Raw genomic sequence first — 22,773 nt, forward strand, 5'->3', positions numbered from 1 at the left:
TAAAATAAAAAATATAATCTCGTTACTTTAGAACCCACACTATTTGTTGATATTTTTATATGCATAATAAAATTAATTATGGAATGACAGTGTTCACCATTTTAGTCTTAATTAAAAATATAATGACTTCACACAAGAATAAAAAAAACTTGGAGTAGAATTTCAAAACACCCTATTAAATAATATGTTGTTTCGACAACAGAAAGTTACATCTGAATAGCTACTTAATTTTCTAATGTAATAAAAAAATTAATTTACAATAATCATAGGAATAACACAGAAAAAAAAATTCAAACAACCAAATTATAAATTAAAGTATTATCAATACCTTAATTTGTGAATAAAGGTTTTCAACAGTGATATCATTATAAAAGCATATTAACTTCAAATGTTTTCAGAAAAACAATGTTCATTCTTATTATCACTATTTGCTTGTATTTGAAATGAGTTTTAACACTCCTACAAAAAGACGTTTCTAGTCCTGATTTCTCCAAGCCCGTTCCCCTGGCTGTGGTTTCGCTAGATAGTAGATAGGGACAGTGGGAATCTCGTTAATCCATTCATTAATGGATTTAAATGGCAATTTCATTTAAATACAAAATTATTAGCCTAATATTAATAACCTTTCAAGTTGCTCTGGGGCCTATTAGGCCCCACTTTTCATAGGAGTGTTAATAAACATCAGCAAATATAAAAAATACTAATATAACACTTATATATGCAAATGTAGTTATGTATCTTTAAAATTTCATGACATGAATATAAATTCCTGAATATAGGACAAATGTCAAAATAGTTCTCTTATAAATCATCAAATTATCCATACAAAAAAGTGAAACAGTACTGTAAGTAATACAAGCTCTTTAATATTTCAGTTGAATACATTACATATAAATAGCAGCTTGTTTTGAAAATGAAGTTTTCTATTAGAATTTGTTTTTTGTATCTGAAAATATTTCATAATTGAGAATGATATGGAAGAGTCTTGAAAAGAAGCTGTAGCATTCAAAGTCTTGTAAAGGACTTTAATCAGCTGAACCTCGAAAATGAGTGTAAAGATGCTTCCCAAGATCTCCTCTACGAGTAAATCCTTTACCACATGTTGAACATACATGTTTTTTTGGAGCCTTGTGTTGATAAAGGTAATGATTTCGCAAAGTGTGTGTTGTAGCATATGTAGCATGACAAACTGGACACATGTAGCACTTTCCAGCATTTGTGATTACTGCAGTTTCTTCCCATCTCATCCTCTTACAGACTATTATGAAAAAATTATTACATTTTAATCTGCCTTTCAAGTGAGTGTATAAATAACTTCACAAATTATCAATACTGCATATTAAAAAGAGCAAAATGAAAAAAAATCACTTAATTCTAGTCAAATTTTAATTATGTCTTTATAATAATTTATAAAGTCTGTACATTATTTGTCTTCTTTTTTTCTCAATCACATGTAATGTTTAGTAACTTGAGGCTAGTATTAAATTTTCATATATATAAACACTCAAAACTAACTAGTCAAATGTCATTCAGCTATATATACATATATTTCAAAATATGACCCCACATAATTTCAGTTCATAGTTAACACGCTACAGCACTTCTTCTGAATCCATTCAATAAAACATACGTTTGCCCTTCATTAAACTAAGTGCTGTCAATTAAACATGTTCTACTTAACAAATATATTGAAAAAATTTGAGTTTTATAGAAAAACTTTATATAAGTAAGGAAGTAAACCAAACTCATACCCCAATTATGAAAAGTGAATTAAGCTTAGGCAGTGTTTTCTTATTAAAATAACAAAACAATAATATAAAACAACCATTTGTTAAACATGAAGCAATCAAAACACTAAATTTCTATTTAAAAACAAAGTAATGCAGCATAGAATACACATCTGCTTCTTGCATATTAACAGTTTTATATTTATCACTCTTTCAGTTACGAGATGAGAATAATTGATTCAGGGGCAAAGATGCTAACTGTCAGATTACACTATAAATAATGTTGTCACACAAATTTTAAAGTTATACATGTATATAAAAAAATCTGAATACACAGCTCTAAAGACCCAACATTATTTCCTATGCATAAATATATTTTTTCCAGTTACTTTACGGTATAAGGCATTAACTTTCCTAAAGGAAAACATAATGTTCAGTATAGATTCTAACATGAAAAATTATCTGTTAGGATAAAAGCATGTAGTAAAGTACTTGTAACACGGCTTACTAACAGACCATGTGCATTATACATCTGCTACTAGGTTCTGGTCAGTAAAACGTGTGGATCTAAAGTTGATGAGGAAGTGTATGTTGATAGTGACTAAAACTGTTATTGAGATTATACTATCCAGCTATTAAGTTCAAAGTATATTTTAGTTCTACTTCGAACATCGTATGAATTCCATGTTTGGAGACATTATTAATCTGAAATTAATAAAAATTGCATCTTCCAATATTTTCAGTATGGGTGTTAAGAAAATGTTTTAGGCAACTATAATCAGAGTGTATTCATACAACTTAAGCATATGGCAGAAAACCTTTTATGGTCAACAAATGTCAAATTATGTTATTTTCTTTTTAAGTCTGCAACACATCATCAAAATTCAGTCACATATTTCTGCTTGTATAACAAAGTCAGAATTATTTGGTATGAATAATAATAAACTGATTATCAATATCATCTAAAAAATCCAAAATACTACTAATATGTAAGATTAAAGAGGCCAACATTTCTGGGCAAATGCAATATGCTTCTGCCACACAATTCCAACACTGCTAAAAACACTGAAAAATCAATCACTCTTTCTATCACTGCTTGGGACCTGCAAAATGTATCATTGTACAAATTCACATATAAATAGATCAAAAAAAAGTTAAGTAACTGATTAGAGTCCTTAAAATTATGGATTTATTTAAACTTTCAACCACCTTCATAAAATGACCAAAAATGTGCATATTCCACACTGTTGTATGTATAGGACCCATAAAAAGTAGTTTGTACCTAATCCCATGTAAACTGCTTAAAATACAATGAAGTAATTGTCAAAAAAATCCTAAAATTGTTTTTTTTGTGTTACTTGACCCTCCTATACTTAATAAAAATGGGCAAATCCAACATTTTTTTCTCATTGTGTGTTGCTTACAGCAAAATATCTTTGTATCCCATTTCATATAAACTGGACAAACTATGGCCGAAAACCTATAAAATTATGTTGTTTTTTAGCTATGACCCACTATAAAGTAACTTGAAACAAAAAAATCTAACTTCTTGTATATCAGTGTGTCAGTCACATGAAAATTGATATTTGTGCCAATTTTCATCTTGACTGCTATAAATATAACTGCACCAGAGTTCAAAATATACATTTCTGGGTTGTTTGACCTCTGACACCATAAACTCCTAAATCATGGCCTAAATCAAAACATGAAAAATAGCTAGACAATTTGGAACAAGGTATAACCTTATTAAGTTTCAAGTTAATCCAATGAGAAATAAAGGAATGACAGTCAGTTGAAAAGGTTTTAGAAGAAGAAATAATAACAAAACAGTATACCTCTCTGAAGAAAGGTAAGTACTTAGTTTCCATTGATAATAACTACAACAGAGTCTGAATATATTATATTAGCCATGCAGTTGTATTGCCTGTGTGAGGAAGGCTCGATTGTTCATCAAAATGGTATTTTAAATATCTCCTCAATGGGTCATCAGAGCTTTAAAATACTCTACAGTGTTGCCTTTTATAACAATATCTATGTAATGATTGAGTCACAAATTCTGGAAACACCTGAAAGTATAATGGCAAAAAGTTTTAATTTCTTGTTCTTCTTTCTCCTACTTCTTCTTTATTACACAAGTCAAAAATCAAAATTAATTGTGTCAACCAATTTCTCTGAGGTGACAGTTTCAATGGAGTATCCACTTTTATAAACATAATTAATAAATAATAGTAATTTTAAAAAAATCATAATTCTAATGTAAATGCTATTAGCCCTCTTACATAAAATTGGTGCTCCTGTAAAAAGCTTAAGTATGAGGTGAAAAATAATAGATAAACAATAAATATTAAAGTTGGAACATTTTTAGAACTTGGTAATAAATTCAACCTTTTTTTGTCCACTAAAATACTGCATTAAAAAACAACAAGCAAAGTAGTAAAGAAAAGAGTTTCAAAGAAAGGAAGTAAATGTAGGGATGGCAAATATCAACCCTACAAAAACAATACAAACAAGATAGTAGGGATGGAAAGAATAACATATAGCCATATATACAACTATTATATCACAACTGAGTTTATCCTATTTTTGTCTGTTAACATTCTACTACACCATGTGCTTATGCTATTATGTTAGGATGATGCAAATATCATTCCATAACTTGTTAGCATTGTTTTTGGATTAATATTAGTCATTCCTACATTTACTGAAAAATTTCTATTTACTTGTGTATAATATGAATGCTTTTTTGGTTGAGTTAGAAGACTAAAATCTACTTACTGCTGGAACTACAAAACAATTTATAGGAACCAAAATGCAACAAGAATTGAAAAAGAAAAAATAGCTTTAATTCTAGTGAAAGTAGAAAAACATGAAATTATACAAATATTTTTCCAGATAATGAAATTACAGGTCAATGCAATGACTACTCCACTCAGTGCTCAATACATTTTTAACTGCAAAGTTATTTCAAATATAGAAATATTTCACGTTTATTTAATTTGGACAAATTCAGACCAAAAATTTTCAGTTTATTTATTTCAACACCTGCTGGAGTTGTAAGATTAGTTCTCTAAATATTTTATGTTCTGTTACTTACAAGCATACATGTAATAAAAAAACAACAACAAAAACTAAAACACGAAGATATTAGTAACATAATACAAAATACATAACAAAGTGGAAAACTGTTGATTGCATGATGCCAGTCTTATTATGTTCTAAATAATAAATTTTGTCATAGTAGGTCTTGAAAGAACAACAATGTTAACTAAGGATTGCTGTAATACCTAAATGGGTCATAATTTAAACCTATCTTCACATATAAAGATTACTGCAAACATTCTAACTTTAAAAATCAATAAACACTATCTTAAAAGTGAACTCTCTTTTAAACACATAAGTTTACTTTGCACATGCACAAAGTTGAGCATACGCTGTAAATTGAAGTTGTGGTAAATACAACTCAAGATCAAAACTGTAGTTTTGTACATTTTTCTGTATACTTGCCCAAGTTAAAAGTGCTTAAATAAAAAGCCTTAAGAAATGTTTGTTTGAGATTACACACAAGATTAAATGGCATTCCAACAAAAGATGCCACAATCATATCACAGACACAAAGATAACACCTTGAACTAGTTTTGTATTTTATGAAAAGGCTGTAAATTTATCTTATCAATTTAGAAATGAATTGGCTTGAAGAAAAATCTTTCAGGAGCTAGGCTGCCTGTTCTAAATCATAATGACTGTGTTTTTTTTCTCATTTTAACAATTATTATAAATTCAACTAACTTTGTTCACAATTATGCACTGAACAAATTAAACCCCAAATGCATTATTATTGTGTTACCTGATATTTATCTGATACATCAGTTATTTTTGCATATGCCCCCTGCTACTGGTTTTGCTTATCTTTTATTTTTGAAGTGCAAAAGGAGGAAACAAAATAAAAGTTGTCCAATTAGGGTCAAAGTAAAAGATACTGAATATATAACACTTACTGTACTTTTAAGAAAAAGGCAGCAAACCTCACAAGAAGTTTAACTGAATAAGTGTAGGCATTATGCTTACAATTAAAATTATATAGAATACAGGTATACAGCCTAATGTTCTGGTATGGAATGAAATACTTCTCAATAAGTAACTTGTGGGAGACAAAAGATAGATAAAAAATGTTATTTTTAAATAACTCAGATTTGAAACCCAAAATGGACAACCTATGAGGACAATCTATGTGATTTTTATCACAAATGTTGGGTCTACTGGTTTCTAGTGCTTTGTAGCTTTAAGGGCTTAATGCAATTTTGAATGGACTGGTTTCTTTGTAAAATTTAAACCCATGGAAATACAATCTTCAATAAATCTTATAATTACAAGCACTTCAGTATGATTTAAAAGTACACTTGTTCTTTTAGCACTTAAAGATAATAGCAAAAATTGTTGAGCATTGTTGGTTTTTGCTGGTTAAATCTAGTAAGACCAACAACAGATAATAACCTAATTGTTTACATCTGATCATAATAAAATTCCCCAAAGATACCTATGACCATACTTTAACAAAAAACATCAATAAATGTTCCCTACACCTTCAAGTCACTCTGATATCCTTTTTCACAATTTTGAAAAATCAGGTACTCACAAGGGTGGACTTTGGTCTGTTAAATAGAAAGACCTGGATGTAAGTTATCAATATAAAATCCCAATTATTCATTTCACTTTCTTTTAATGTTTCACAGTAGTGCAATGGAATTTTACATTATTCTGTAGAGTTATCACTATTAGAATTATTCTTATATGGATCATATGCAGACAAAAACATTAAGTTTGAAATAAACCAATCAAATTCACACATGAATTTAATCTCTTTAATTAAAGAAATGACTAATAGAAAAAAGACAAAATAATAATATTTATACACTATAAACTAGCACAAGAAATATTCTTGGACAGATTTCAGTATTACAGTAAAACAATTTATCCAGACAACTATTACTAAATATTTCACATCCATTTCTGTAATAACAATTTGAAATAAACATAAAAATGCTGTACTGTCCAGCTTTCTTACAAATCACAATATAAATATCTTGAAGTGAAAATACGAATAACGTTTCCAAAAGAATGAAAAAGTTTAGATGGTTAAAAAAACAACACTGTATGAATTCCCAACTCCAATACAAAATGGGTAAATATAAACTGTTGACTTTTAATGCTTACTTCACTGTCTGTTAAGACTATGAATTATACCATTTTAAATGCATTTATTAGGTTTACAAAAATCCTTCTGCACTGTTGTTTGACCTACTGATCACTACATAAAAAATTAATCATTTGTATAGATCATTCTCCTGCTTATCACATATCTAACAAATCATTGTGGGCATTTTTCTACCAGTCACTAAACATTTTACCTGGAATATCAAATCATTCTTTCATTGCAAGCTGTTAATCCATTTCATTGATCTCTTTTCTATTTTATAGATCTGTGTTAATATTTTATATAATTCATTCCAATGCTTACCAAATTCTTAATCTAATCACTAATAATGTTCTTTCTATTGTTTACAATTAATTATGAACACAAGTTCTTGTGTGATTCATTCTATTACACATACTCAGTAAACTTCTGGAATGGTTTTCCAACTATGATCTTGTATCTTTAAAACACTATTATATTTTCTGCAGTTGAAGTAGGCAAAACAGAAAATGTTAAGATACTAAAACTTAATTTTATACTGCTTTTTCCTATTTGGTTGTTCAGTTTTGTACAAAGATACTTGAGAGCTATCTGCACTAGCCATCCCTAATTTTTAAGTGATACACTAGAGAAAAGAAGCTACTCAACACCACCCACTGCCAACACTTAAAGTTTATTTTCCAATGAACAATGGTATTAATAATAATAAAGTGTGATTATCATATTCCTTTTATTTTTCTTATTCTGCACAGTAACTGAAAATATTTCATAATTCAGTACAAATGCCCTTTCAACAGCCAGTATATTTCCAACCTTTCTCTAAGTTGTATTGTAAATATAACTTGACATGGTATAAGTGTAGGAAATCTTCCTACAATGCAATTTACCCTCACTGAGAAAAAAGAAAACCACAAGTAGAAAAAAACAGGCTACTCTGAAAGTTTAGAAAATAAAAATAATCAAAACATTTTAAAACAATACTCATTAGAAATGCAAAAGATGTATTCATGTCCACCATGCCCCTTGTATTTATTTAAAAGACAATTTTCATTTTTGTGAAATTCACAATACTTGAAGGTATTATCTTTGTTAGTCTATTTAGCAATAAAAGAGAGGTGAACAAAAGATTTATTAGAAATTAAAAATTGAAGCTAATTTGGCTTGTGTTTCTATTTCATGGACAGTTGCAGTGAATACATATCAAATGTTTTGCACTTCTGTTAACAAACTTTATTTAAATATTTAATTAACAGAACAAACTTTCAAATTATTTTCCTTAAATGTTAAGACTTGCTTAAATTTTACCAGAAAAGTTATGATTCCTTATATTTAATTACTTCAAATTTCATTTCAATATTCACACTACATTAAAACATAACAAAGTATGATTACTCAACATTCATATTCACAAACTTAAACATAATAAATTACAATAATAACTGCTCTTGTATTTAAGGATAATTAACAAAGAACACTGAAAAGTTACCTGTATCAATAATTTATAACTAACAGATATTATAATTTTTTGGATACTACAATGAGTAACTTTACTCCAGCACAGACGAACAACAGTATATTACAGCAAAAACTCGGTCCTCATTTTTTCTTCAGTTTTTTTTCGAAATGCTCTAACCAGATCACATAACCGTGTTCTTGTAACACCAAAGTTGGCAGAGGCTTCTCGATATGACATGCCTTTGTCTATAACAGCATGAATAGCAAGAATCATTTGATGAGGAGTCCAGGTTCGATTGCTATAATCTCTTGAACAAGCAGTTCCAACAAAATCATATATATCTGTAAATAATAATAATAAAAGCAAGTCAAAATCTGTAGTTTAGTTCACAGTATAGACAAACATATTATCATGAAATAAAATAACTCTAGGCATAACTGCTGCTCAAAAAAACATTATTACATGTAGACATTGTACAAAGAATTAAACATTATTTCTTCAAAGATACATAACATAATACATATAATAAAATTTTTCATAAGCTTCCCCAAAGATAGCTGGAAGAGCTCAAAGAAACAGCAATAATCATCCATGCTTGAAAAAAAATATCCAGCTTACTGAGATAAACCTTCATATTTTCCAAAGCAAAAATACTTTATGAACGTAAATGCCATGATGTATTCAGCTAAAAACAAAACCAACAAGTATATGTAATTAGAAAAACTGAGCACAGAAAATTTGAAGAATCTTTATGAGATGTAACAAAACACTGATAATGTAACATGTATTTTCATCTTCTAATATTACAGTATTTACTACTTAATTGCATTAAATGAGATACTGCTGATATACCAAAGCATCTCCCACAGAAACTTACCTAATTAAGTCAATCTGTTTTAACACTGTTCACAACATAACAGCAATCAAATAATAATACAAAAACGATAACTAGAAAAAAGATAATAAAGATCACTATACAGGCCTATAGCACCACATTTTGTGTTAACAGTATTATCTTAATAATGCCTAGAAAGAAGATTATGAAGACTGCTATATAGCCCTACATCACCACACTGTATTAATAACAGTATTTCAACTACAAACACCAACTCAATATTGTTGTTTCAACAGTTTTGTGGTTAACAACATATAAAAACATGTTCAAAGAAAATTTACTGTCACTGTTGTGTCACTTTTTTTTTCTTCAAAATATGTACTTACAAACTGAACTTACTTTTTCTGTTGTTTTAAATTAGAAACTGTAATATTCAAGAAAAGTCTGTTAATATTAACCTAACAATCAATCCTATGACAAGGAATTTTGTTACACAAGTTATAATTTTCAGGAGGGGTTGGATGGACTCAAATTCTTGACTTCCTGCCCTTATGCCCCAATCCTTACTCATAAAAATTGTCTATAAATACTAAGACATCTTGACTGATTTGCACATTATTAAGGAAAAAATATTTAAGTCTTAAAATGAATACCATACAAGGATTTGAAGTATTAACAATAAAAAAAGAAATAATATCACATGCTATTAAGTGTAAAACACAAGAATCCATATTTAATTTTAGATTTTAAAAGTTTTTATAAGATCAACTGAATGGGAATAAGACAGAATGTTTGCTTACTTTGGCTTTTTATCTTACGTGTACCAAAAGAAACCCATGGTACCCACAGTTTCCACTAATTCACCTAAACATCTTGCTTTGAGATGCTTGAAAAGTACCTTGTTCTTGTAAATGAGCCCTACATTTTACTGTCCTCAGCTATTACACTCATTAGTAATTATGGTAGAAAACAAGTTTAAAACAGAAGAACTTTAATACAAATCTTGAGAAGTATTACGATCAGTGTCCTTGATTAACAGCATGCCTAATTATTATAAGAAAAGTATTTGTTTTTAGCCCAAATCTTATTACTATTTTATATGTCTGTTTTTGTAACACATTTGACATGCATTCACATTAAATGGTATACATTTACAAATCACATCACTATGGTTCCTGCTGATGTATCTGTTTTACCTGAAAATATAGTTCTCCAAATAACATTCTGAAAAACAAAAGAAGTCTGATTACACTTTACTCTTTAAAAGTTCAGTAGTACCTTCGTGTTCAAAAATAAAACTTTGCATGTGTAGTATATGTTAAAATAATAATCATACATTGATATCAACCAGTTTGAAAGTTGATCTACTCAAGAATGGGCAACTCTGTTATTTTTAACAAAAGGTACGTACCAGTTTCCATACTAATAAAAAACAATAATTGCATTACTGATCACAAAATGATATTAGGCAAATATGAATACATTATCCACTTTAATGAAGTAGGAAGAGTAAAGAACACAACTCCTGTTCTCCAAAATAGTTTTAAAGCAAAACTGGAATCAGTGATTAATCCAGTTTTTCTCATACTGCTTTCCCCACAACTTGAATAACATTTAAACTTAAAATAATTTTTGCTTATAGAAAAATCTAATTAAGTCTAAACTATTATTCAATTGTTTATGAGATAGCATATTTAAGAAAATGTTTCACATGATACCTCAATCATAGTAATATGAAAAACTGTCTAAAAATCTGGAAGACACAGAAATTTTTTCCATAATCAAAACATTTTTAAACTATCCATTTGAAAGTTAACAAATATGCAATTGTGTTTATAAGGTTCTTTTGTCTGTACTTGTAAACTAATAAAACACATACAGAAGCAAGTTATTTCTCAATACAAAATATAGAAAATGTGCTTAACAAATGACATCAATACATTAAAAGTGTCATTGACAATTATCTATTATTTCTAAAGAGTTACATATATATTCTTGAACCTTCTTGCAACACCTTCAGGTATTGTTTTTTCACTATTTTGCTAAAATAAACTGCTGTATTTATAGTTTCATGATAAGATGCTAAACTCCTGCATTACTGTTAGTATTTTAGAGAAAATGGAGTCTATACATGGTAAATTTCAAACATATATCATTATCAAAATCTTCAACAACTCTACCTTTTGGAAAGACAGACAGGATGGTAATTTTCATTTGTTCCTAAAAGATGGTACCAAAATATGTCTTAAGCTTGCATACATAAGAAATTTTTATACAATTTTAAAAATTAATCTTCTAAGCTACATGCTACGAAAATTATCCAGAAATCTAATTTACAATAAATAATCCATTCAACTGAAACAGTATTGTTGTTTATTGTTTTCTGTACCATTTTCATTAGACACTGTGGTTTCATCAATATTCTTTAATTAGCTTTCTGTTATTAAGGAATTAGTACAAACAGTGTAATCTACAACCTGCAATCTCCGAAATAATTTTAAAACTAGTTGTGAAAAAAGGTAAGAATATATGTATATAGAAATAAATTGTGAACTTTCTTTAAAAAAAAAATCATTAATCTAGTAGAGTCAACTATTTCTATATCTGAAATGATTTCTTGTTTACATTTTAATTCCACCATTTGCATGAAATAACAAATGAATTTATTTTGTTACCAAAATGAACCAACATAAATATCTGCATCAACTACTTACTTAAATCAATCTTATCACTGCAGGTCACATGTCAAAGGCCATGTCATGTTAATGAAGTACTATTTTATGAATTTATGTCAATAAGTTTAGCATCAAACTGCAGATTACAGTTCAAATTGCAGTAATAATCATTATTCAGTTTTTTAACTTAAAAGTAAATATAATAAAAAAACATATTTACAATGATTTTTGTGTTACCAGTGCTGCATTTAAGTTACATGTTTCTGATGTTAGAATACAAAGTCTAAAGCTTTATACTAATAAGTAACTCAAATTACTGATATTAAGAGCAATATAAAAAAAAAAAATTCTACCTTTCCTATTTGCTGAAATATCACCCATGTACTGAATCAAATACAGTTGCCAAACTTACCTCTTTCCATTTTTGAAAATGTTCCCTTATATACAATTTTGTATTCAAGATGTGAATAATTAATCAAAAGCCCATAATGTCCCCTTTGTGGCTTTTTCAGACATTTTCACTTGTTAGGATGCCATCTTGTTTTATCAAAACAAAATATTAAAAATTAAAATTTCATACTTTTTTAAGACTGAAAAATAGCTTAGTTACAAAACTTGATAAATTACACTGGAATTTTATGGTAAAGATATAGTAATTTATGATATTTTTGTCATTCATATGTATATATAATACCTAAAACAATTTTGTTTCACATCCTCCATGTGTAAAATTTCTTAAGACTCCACAACCTACAAGTAGCAAAAAACCAAGAACAAAGGTTATAACAAAAAGAAATGATTTGCTTACTTCTTCATTCACTGTTCTATGAGTTAAGAAAAATAAGTTTAAGAACGTATTTTTGAATAGTAATTATATACATGTATAATGTATAATTAATGAAATGTTACTGTATTTTACAAAATACTTGTCCACTAAAACAACCAAGACAGATCATTTTGTAGAGACTAAAGGTCAGCTTTATTTACTGGACATAAAAACGAGTGCATATACACCATATCATTGTATCTTCTTTAATATTAGCCAGGCATGACTAAAAGGTTGTTATAATAAAAATAATAAATATATATAAATGTATAATATTATGAGATTTAAGCTATTTAGACTAAATATATGTGTTTTCATGTTATAATCTGTAGAAATTCTGGAGTAAAAACGTATAATTTATATTTCAAAATTTTTATGGTTATTACAAGGTCAGTCAAATTGACAGACCCTCTATAATTAGGGCAGAAAAGATAACAAGCAAAATATAAAGTTACTGAAAACAAGCATTTGAAATGTATTTAGGAGGGTTTAGGGATTACAAAAATAATACTTGAGATTTGTTTGATGAAAAATAGTTTTATAATAATAACAATTTGCACTTCGAATAGTAATAAAACAACTAGATATTTTCACAAAATCTTTAGTAAAAATACTTCATTATTTGGCAAATCAAATGTGTATTTACATTAGTCTACATGATTTTTATTTTCTTATATTTAATATTTAAAATTATTTAAACAGTATGTTCTGATGTTTGTTTATGGCAAGGCTACTAAGGCTATCTGCCACCATTCCTAATTTTGAACTACCTATCTCTGGGAAGGAAATCAGCTTGCTGCATCCACTGCCAATTCTTGAGCTACTCTTAATCTACATAAAAGCAGGATTAACTATCACATTATTACACACTCATGGCTGAAAGAGTGAGAATATTTCAGGCCAACTTTTAATCTCAGGAATACAGATTGCATGTAAAACACCCTAAACACTATGTCAGTAAGCTCTGATGTCAACTATTTTTCTCAAAATAAAACCAAAGGGTGTAATGAACAATTTCAGAATTTGTAATAGTAAATAACACAAGTCTTGTCTACTTGTTTTGTGCATATTCTGCTAACATCTAAACTTATCTATGCTCTGACATCAAAACAAAATTACCTGTTTAACCTTTTCAGTACAGCCACATTTCAAACAATGATCAAGCAATATTACAATCACAATAATGTATCAAAACTTTGTTTCAAATTAATTAATTTATTTATTATTTCCAGAAAGTATTTAAAAAATTTCTTTTAAAATTGTATAGTGAATTTGACTACTCTTATCATTTTATGTAATGTTATTAATAAATTAATGCAACAACTGACACTTGACAAAATCTACCCAACATTTTTCTTGGGTCAAACATTACAGATGACTAAATTCTTAAAACTTTCATCTTCAATACCCATCAGACTCTGGAATTACAATAGGTTATTTCTACTCTAACAATACCTCAAAGTATAAAATGATAGAGGTAGGTGAAAAGATAAAAGTGAAAATAAGAAATTTTATTATTCACATATAAATTGAAAAATATTAATTTGGACATGAAACAATATGTCTGTGCTTGCAAATCTAGTAAACAGTATTATTATATGATAATTTCTTAAAATGAAAAAAATGGGTGATCTACGACAATAAACAATTGTAATTAAACAAACAAAATTAGATCATTATCTCACACAGTAATTACAACTGATATTTTCAATCCTTGTTCATAAATTCTGAAAGCAACACTTTAAGATGTGATGCATGAGAATACAGAAGAGATAAGACTTACTTTTAAAACTAGAAATTATTAAAATTTGATCCAAGAAGTAATATTATTAGATGTACTATTTTTAAAAATTTCAATATGATACACGTACAACTGATTGCTTCTGGGGTTATTTAAATAAATGGTATCACTGATGGATTTAAATCATTATCTAAAAACTATGGTTTGTATTCAATTATAGACAATACAATGAGTACAGATCACTTACAAAATATTATCTCTTTAAATCTGGATTACTGCTTGCATTCTCTTGTGACTAAATTATAATTACTGCTTGAAAGCTCTAGACAATAATCAAAACAATAAGTAATTACAAATATTGAAATTACAGGCAGTAAAAGTTATACAAAACTATGTTATCCATCTTCATAATGGATCACACAGATAGAAACTCCTAAAAATAATCAGTTTACATGACATTATTACTAATCCAAACTGACTTTCATTTGCTATATTTAAAAAAAAATCAAAAGAACTTTCAATTTTACAAAAACAGTTTGTCTACAAGAACAGTGCTAATACAGTATATACCTAGAAAGTAAACATTGAATAAAAATAGTGTTGCAATTCCAGGACCTTATATGCTAATGGGACACCCAGTGTACTGGAATTTATAGAAAAGAATCCCATGATTTATTAACTCTTTTTGGACTGGAGGGGTACAACTGATATCACAATTTTTTTTTCCTTCTCACACTAGTAATAACTTAACCAAATTGTATGAGACTTTGGATAACTTTCTAAATAATGTTTAGTTTCGGCTTTCAAAAATCAATAGAATTTGATTTAATATTTATTATTTTTTAGGTTAGGAAATGTTAACATTTTCCTTAATTCAAAATGTACTTTTGATATATATTCATCTCTGTACACAAAAAGTTATTTTCCTCTCAAAGTCATATTGTTCTGCCTTAAATGTGTGTCACACCAGAGTTGGTTGCTGTGAGAAAAGCCACTTCAGGTTATTTGCTGTGTCTACAGAGGGAAATTGAGCCCCTGATTTAGCATTGTAAATCTGTACTCTATCTGCTGTGCCACTGGAGACAAAATTCATGTAAAATACATAAATTTGTGCTACTGTGTGATGATGTATCATGCAACAAAACACTCCATCAATAGCAGTGTGACACAGATCCTTGCATAAATGTACCTCTCTGCATTCTTGCATGAAATTCTTTATTTTTGACAAGATAATGAAGAAAGGTGCACTGGGAAAGTGGAGAAGATGGGTGGGAACATGATGAGGAGAGATTCACAAAAACATTTTCAATTAAGGAAATAAATGTTAACTTCTGATAAAATCACTCACCATCATACACAGAAAACTAGAATCCCACACTGAGTTGGTAGCTGGTCCAGTGCAAAACTTACCTGGATTAGCTACCTTCAGCAAGCATCCAATGGGAGCACATGGGGTGTGACATCCAATGGCAGGGACTCCATAGATGTGCCCCTATGGAGTCCCTGCCATAGGGGAACATCTATAACAGACTACATTGCATCTCATCCAAAATATACCATTTGCCTGTGAGTAGGATTAGAATAGGTGAAAGCCTGACATAACAGATACCAGAACATATGTGAACCCACACGTTTAATGGTCATTAAATGTAACGAGATTGGGGCTCATTCATACTGTATCTCATGTGCACACCTCCACATACCATCAGTCTCAATGGGTAAAAACCACCTGTGGAAGGTCACTCGTGGTAAGTACACATGCTCAGCTCCTCTAGAGTCAGACATTTTGAGTCCCTTGCCAGTTGTGGAAGGAGGGCATTGTTTGTTCATTACTTTTTCTTTAACACAATTAATATAGATACTTATATAATTACAATTCAACCATTAGACACTATAGACCACTTGTCTGCTCAGAAAGTAGGGTGTGTGAGCAATACATTATAGTTGGGTATTATATACTATTATCTTCTCTACCACCAAACACAGAAAGAGGGTTCATGCCATTGCAGGAGTAGAAAGTATGATAAATACAGACAGATACACAAGCACGATACGTGTCCAAATTCTACTTTGAGATTGTGATGTAGCTATATGTAATAAGATGACCTGCATTATACCCTGGAAACACTCCTGCTTCATTCTCATGATAGAAGGATTCTGCATGGTCTGCAACCCCAGTGGCCGGGAGTTAGTAGGTGGCAATGGTCTCTAGCACTCCTCTCAAAGAGAGTAGGGAAAGGACAATTTAGTAGGAGAGAGCCAGAGGATGTGTCCAAATCTTTTTCAGGTATTTGCAATCTACTAAGGATAAATGTCAGAGAGTAAGTAGCCACACTTACACATTGATGATGGGTGACAACATAAGAGCAAATGCTGACGTCTAAACTTTACCTGTTAATGTTACACAAAGTAGTAATTAACCAATCAAATCATTATAGTCTGTGTGGACATGTGAAGGGGTAGAGAACCAGGATGAAAATTTACCTACAATTAGTACTATAAAAAATTATTATTGTCAATGTGTAACATAAAAAAGATAAACAATTATATGTAAACCCAACTTCCAATGTCATGTAAAGAAGTAAAGAGCCACCTGATGATGAACAGGGTCTAACATCTTGAAGGCTGAGGTCCTGGCAGAGCCACAGACCAGAGACCTATAGTTCAGTTTCAATCAAATGAGAGCACGATATATCTTTAGCAAAGAGCATCCATCTGCTCCCCAAAAGGTAGAAGAGTGGACACGGAGGATGTTCAGTGCCCTTGTACACTTGACTTGTAGCTGCTTGATGTGTGGAATAAATGTCAGCTTACAGTCAAAGATAAGCTCCAAGAACTTGGCCTAAGGGACCACGTAAAGCATAACTTCACGAACACGGAGATCAGGGTAAATACCCCATTGGTGGCAAAGTGCATGAAAACAGTTTTAGAGAGAGAAAACTTAAAACTGTTTGCTGTGGACCACTTCAGCAACCAATAAACCCCATGTTTGATGACTGACACAAGTGGAAGTTGTCAACATATAGTCCATTTGTAACAGTAAAAGGGAGTTGTGTCCAGTGATGACATTAATCTTTATACTGAAAAGTGTGACACTCAAGGCCTGAAGAACTCCAAGTTTTTGTAGGAAAGAATGGGAATGTGTCGAACCTACACTAAGTTGGAATTGCCTGCCCATTAAAAAATGTTTAATAAAAATGGGCAAATGGCCACACAACCCATATAAGTGGAGGTCTCGCAAAATGCCATACCTCACGTAGTATCATAAGCCTTCTCAAGGTCAAAGAATACTGACACAGATGTCACTTGAGAAAGGCTACTCTGATCAGTGTAGACAGTAACTTTTGAACCTCGAGGTAAGAAACGTGAACCATTTTCAAATGCTGTACCTCTTTTTCTTCCACCCTCCTAGGGCATGAATGAAAGTAAGATGGGTGGGAGCCACTATCATTAACACAATGAGGATCTATTTCACAGTCATAGATATCGTAGTCCTTGCCATCACAATGAGCGCACATCAAGGAACAACAACATGTCTTTGAGTGACTGAACCACTGCCACTGGAAACATCTAAAAAGGTTATGGAATTTATAGCTATAACTTGCAATTAAGATAGCCTACCTTGATAGTGGCAGGTGGATGTGGTGATGCAAGTGTCAAAATTAGGTCACTGATGGGCATCATAATTCCATCTTTGTGAGTGAAGATGCACCTCAAAGCATAAACTCCTTGGATGGAGAAATCAGCAAGGATCTCTGATTAAGGGATGTTCTTCACATCCCTCTCAACAATAACTCCTTGTGACAAATTCAAAGTAGCATAGGGAGTAAACTCAATGGATATATCCCTAATGGCCTTCAAATGCAAGAGGAGTTCACTGTCTTTAGGGGTGGATGTTTCCACCATGATGCCACCAGAACAAAGCTTTCTGACCAACTTAGGAAAGCCAAAAACCCCTCTAATCCCTTCTGAATAAAAAAGGAAGAAAAGAAGAATGCAGTATCAAAAAATGAAGTACAGGTGTTGAAAAGGTTGAAGATTGCTCCTCAGAATCTTCAAGACATGGTCATTTAACTATGGTCTGTTTTTTCACTATTTTATTTTGTGTATCCATAATAAAGAAAAAATACTTTGGTACCCACTGACCCCACCCACCATGGAGTCCTATAAGGGGACACACTACAATGCCAAAACAAGGACATTGCAGCAATGCCAAGGTTTCATGAACACTATACCCAAGCACCAGCATCAGACACAATGCCCAAAACACACTTTGAGAACATCCCACACTGGTACTTGGTTGACCATAGCTCAAGTGGACAAGCTGATTGACCCTGGGGTTAGCCACCCCAAGGCCAGCCATATACAGGGATTCAAGACCAAAGTTAAATGCACACATGATGCTTCATTGCAGTTTGTATGTCAGCAAGGCACGACTGAAAGTTCAATATAATAATATATAAGTATAATTTTATGAGACTTAAGCTACTTATACTAAACATTCATATTTTTGTGTTATAATCTTCAATCATTCTAAAATTAAGAAAGTATAATTTATATTTATTTCCTAATTTTTTATGGTGGCTATGAGATCAGTAAAATCAACTGAAGTATTTTTAATCTTAAAAATAAAATTACTCTGCATGTTGGACAGTCAATACTCAAAAAGAAAAAAAGACATGACAAAAACATTTAAAACGTAACTAAGAAATGAAGTTCTATGTATGGTGACATTATATATACACACACACACACACACGAGTAAAGTATTATTTAAACAATCTGATATTTTGCATACAGTCCTTGTAATGTTTACTGATAATTTACAAAATTTCATGAAGATGCATTTACTAATTTAAAAGTTGTAACATAAAAACTATAACAAACACAAAATCATTACAGTATTGATTCATGGAACTAAGCCCATGCTGAGAGAGTTAAAAATTATGTATAAATGGCAAGGTATAGCAAATTATGCCAAAAGTACATGTGAAGAAGTAATGAACAAGATGTATACATTAACTTCTGTTTGGACATATACAGGAGTAATAAACCAGAATGAAATATCAACAATTTCTGGCATGTAAAAGGGCAACAAAATGTTACTAAGCATTAATATCTGTTTGCATGGCTAAAAATAAGGAAATATGGCCAACCATCATAATCTATTTGCACATCTGTAAGAGACAAATTATGACTAAAGATAAAAGCATGGAGAACCACAATGATAATCCAATTAAACAAAGTAGATAAGGAAGGAATAAATGGCATAGGAGTATATGTTACAGAGTAAGTAGCTGCATCTGAACATTGTATGAAGCAGAACCTGTGTCTAAACCCCATTGCTAACGGTACATGAATTCACAGTGAAAGATCAAGAGAAGTGTCCAGATCCCCAATGGACCACCAACAGAAAAGGTCTTTTACTGGATACAATACAGCAGTTGACTGCAAAACCCTTTTTTTTTTTTAAAGGTGGGCAGTCACTTCCCTAGTACCAGCATTTTCAAGATACTTCACAGAAATGGTACAATCTGGACTGAATGAGTGAGTAAAATTTACACCATAAAGATACCTCTTATGATCTTGCAGAGCACTCCTTGTTGCAGTGGGAATTGGTAGAGTCATAGTGGATGGGTTGAGTGCTTTTTGTTACCCCTAGCTCAAAGCAGATTTGGGGAAATAAGTAAACCCTGAGAAACATCACCAATCTCCAGGCAGGATCCAAAAAAGAGCAAGATGGCTCTGAAGAGAAAAATGTAATAACCCTATCAAAGACCATACACAGATGCAGACAGGTCATGAAACAACAATATGAAGAAAATAAAGGAACACAGACGTGTACAGGTCCATCCACATGCTAATCTGAAAGGTCTTGTCCAAGGGCTGTTAAGAATTGGACACCAGAAAATAAGACAGTTTATGAATCTAATGCAATGAAATGTAAAAGGACAATTATCCACCTGGACAGCTGAAGTGTTAAAAAAATAACTTGGTAAGGGTAGAGGAAGAAACTATGGTGAAAGAAAGTGGAGGAAGTACTGAAAGCATAGACTTACAAACAATGATAACGGGAGAGAAAAAGAAAGATGAAACAATGAACATAAAATCAACAATTCAACACAGAAAAGTGTCAAAATTGCAAAAAAAGATCAAGTTAGGAAAGGAAGTAGGAGAAGATGGATGAAGAAGGATCAGAATAAAGAAGACAAGATAGGAAAAGAAAACCAAACAGCAACTGGAAATGCAAAATGTAATATAAAGCTGCTAAAAAGCCAGAAAACTGGCAATCTGTGGTCATACAACTAGGTGGAAAGAGCTGAAAGGTTATTCACAGTGAGACTTGTCAGAGGAAAGCAGAGGCAGATGGATCATTGTCAAAAACCCAATACAAATGACAGACAGAGGTGAAAGATGATATAAATGAAATTAGAAAAAAAACAACATGATTAAAGAGGACAGCCTTGTGGAAAATGGAGCAGATATACCTGATGCACAAAATGTAGGGACCACACCCTTGTAAGAGAGAGAGAGAGATGTGGTAGTAACAAGAGAGCAGGGATGGGGCAGAGAAAGAGGGTTCTCAGACACTAAATGAATGAGTAGAGTAAAGCACAGTTGAGCTTCCAGAGGCACCACCACCAACACACAGCAAGGAGAAAGGTAGGCATGCAGAAAGAGAAAGATCAGTCTTGGCTAAAAGAATCAGAACGATAAAGAACTGACAACCATGATATGTTGGCTGTCACGTCAACAACAAATAATGAGCACCATAACTCAAAGATGTAAGTAATGCATGCAGAAAATGCCATTCTTTACATTTGAGCTGCATAAGTAAATTATATAGACCCCAATAAATTACCACAAGTATCTCTCTAATCATCAGTCTAATGGATAGTTGCCACCCATTTTACAATCGATTCAATCTGAACACTCTGTCAAATAATACATTGATATTACTCATTTCATTTTGATTACAAAGTAGTTTACACTATTGGATGATGAAAATTTATATATAAATATGTCATTCAATGCAGTGGATGCAAGAAAAAAAAAATTACACACACACTCACTCACAAAATGCACTTTCAATCATTACAAAAGATTCATGGTAAAGCTTTTGGGATCTCTTGAAACAGTTTCCTCAATTTTCTTTCTTCAAAATCCACAAAAAATACATTACTGTTTCTTGTGACTGATTCATTGAAAGGGGAAGATAGTTTAAAATTAAAGATGACTATGCTGAGTAACATTTATTTATACAACTATTTCAAGTTGTACTTCATCCATCTTCAGCAATTCTAGAAAAAAAAAAAAAAAGAGTATAATATACACACGTGCACACAATTTTTCAAAAAATTTGTTTGTTTGTTTTTGAATTTCGCACAAAGCTACTCAAGGGCTATCTGTGCTAGCCGTCCCTAATTTAGCAGTGTAAGACTAGAGGGAAAGCAACTAGTCATCACCATCCACCGCCAACTCTTGGGCTACTCTTTTACCAACGAATAGTGGGATTGACCGTAACATTATAACGCCCCCATGGCTGGGAGGGCGAGCATGTTTGGTGCGACGGGGATGCGAACCAGCGATCCTCAGATTACCAGTTGCACGCCATAACACATTTGGCCATGCCGGGCCTTTCGAAAAATAAAATATGGAAGTTAAAACATTAAACTTATGAAAAGTAAACAGGCTAAAAGAAAGTATTCAATTGGTCAGAACTAACACATAGCCCAGTATGGAGAGCTAAAATAATTTTAGTGACAGGGAAATTAGGTTGATGTTAAGAAAATAGCAAATTTTTAAGATTAAAATTAATACTTTCTTTTATGAGGGGTTAACGATTTGTTGTAACAGTAGCTAAAATTTTAAACTGGTGTAAGTTGATGTTGTGATTGATATCCAATTTCTGTTTTTGAATGGCAGAGTTACAAGGAGAACCAGTCTTCAAGGACATTTTCATAATTCATGGGAATGTACAATCAAAACAGCAAACAATGTCACCAAAGAAGATATCCTTACAATCACAGTATACATGGTGTGTGTGTACACACACACCAAAAACTCATAGATGGTAGAAGGAGGTCATTCTGTTGGGAAAATATCAGTTGAATTTCAAATTAAAATTCTCAAACAAGTTTATTTGTTTTTAAGTAGAAAGTTTTATCTACCAAGGTAAGGTGTGCACAGGTAAAAAACATTTATAAACCTAAAGAGATTTAGGTTAGGTTGAAATCTATTCATTAGAAAATTGAAAATGATTGTGTTCAAAATAGTTAGGGGAAATTCAGTTAATCTTACAGTGTCTTTTATAAGAGAATT

At 31.0% G+C, this 22,773-nt stretch overlaps 1 long non-coding RNA gene across 29 annotated transcripts in view; it reads right to left on the reverse strand.

Annotated features, from left to right (window-relative positions):
* Window positions 1–22,773, reverse strand: part of LOC143253052 (uncharacterized) — a 71,872-nt gene that overhangs the window by 26,446 nt on the left and 22,653 nt on the right. For 8 of the 29 annotated variants that reach the window (XR_013029337.1, XR_013029336.1, XR_013029333.1 and 5 more), the window contains exons 4-7: window positions 14,699–21,752; window positions 12,579–12,634; window positions 11,390–11,429; window positions 8,405–8,715 (exon numbers count right to left, since the gene is read on the reverse strand). This is a non-coding gene — a long non-coding RNA (uncharacterized LOC143253052). The other 21 variants (XR_013029320.1, XR_013029321.1, XR_013029317.1 and 18 more) reach the window with 15 other exon arrangements.

This window comes from Tachypleus tridentatus, chromosome 6 (assembly GCF_004210375.1).
Source record: "Tachypleus tridentatus isolate NWPU-2018 chromosome 6, ASM421037v1, whole genome shotgun sequence".
NCBI classification, from domain to species: domain Eukaryota; kingdom Metazoa; phylum Arthropoda; class Merostomata; order Xiphosura; family Limulidae; genus Tachypleus; species Tachypleus tridentatus.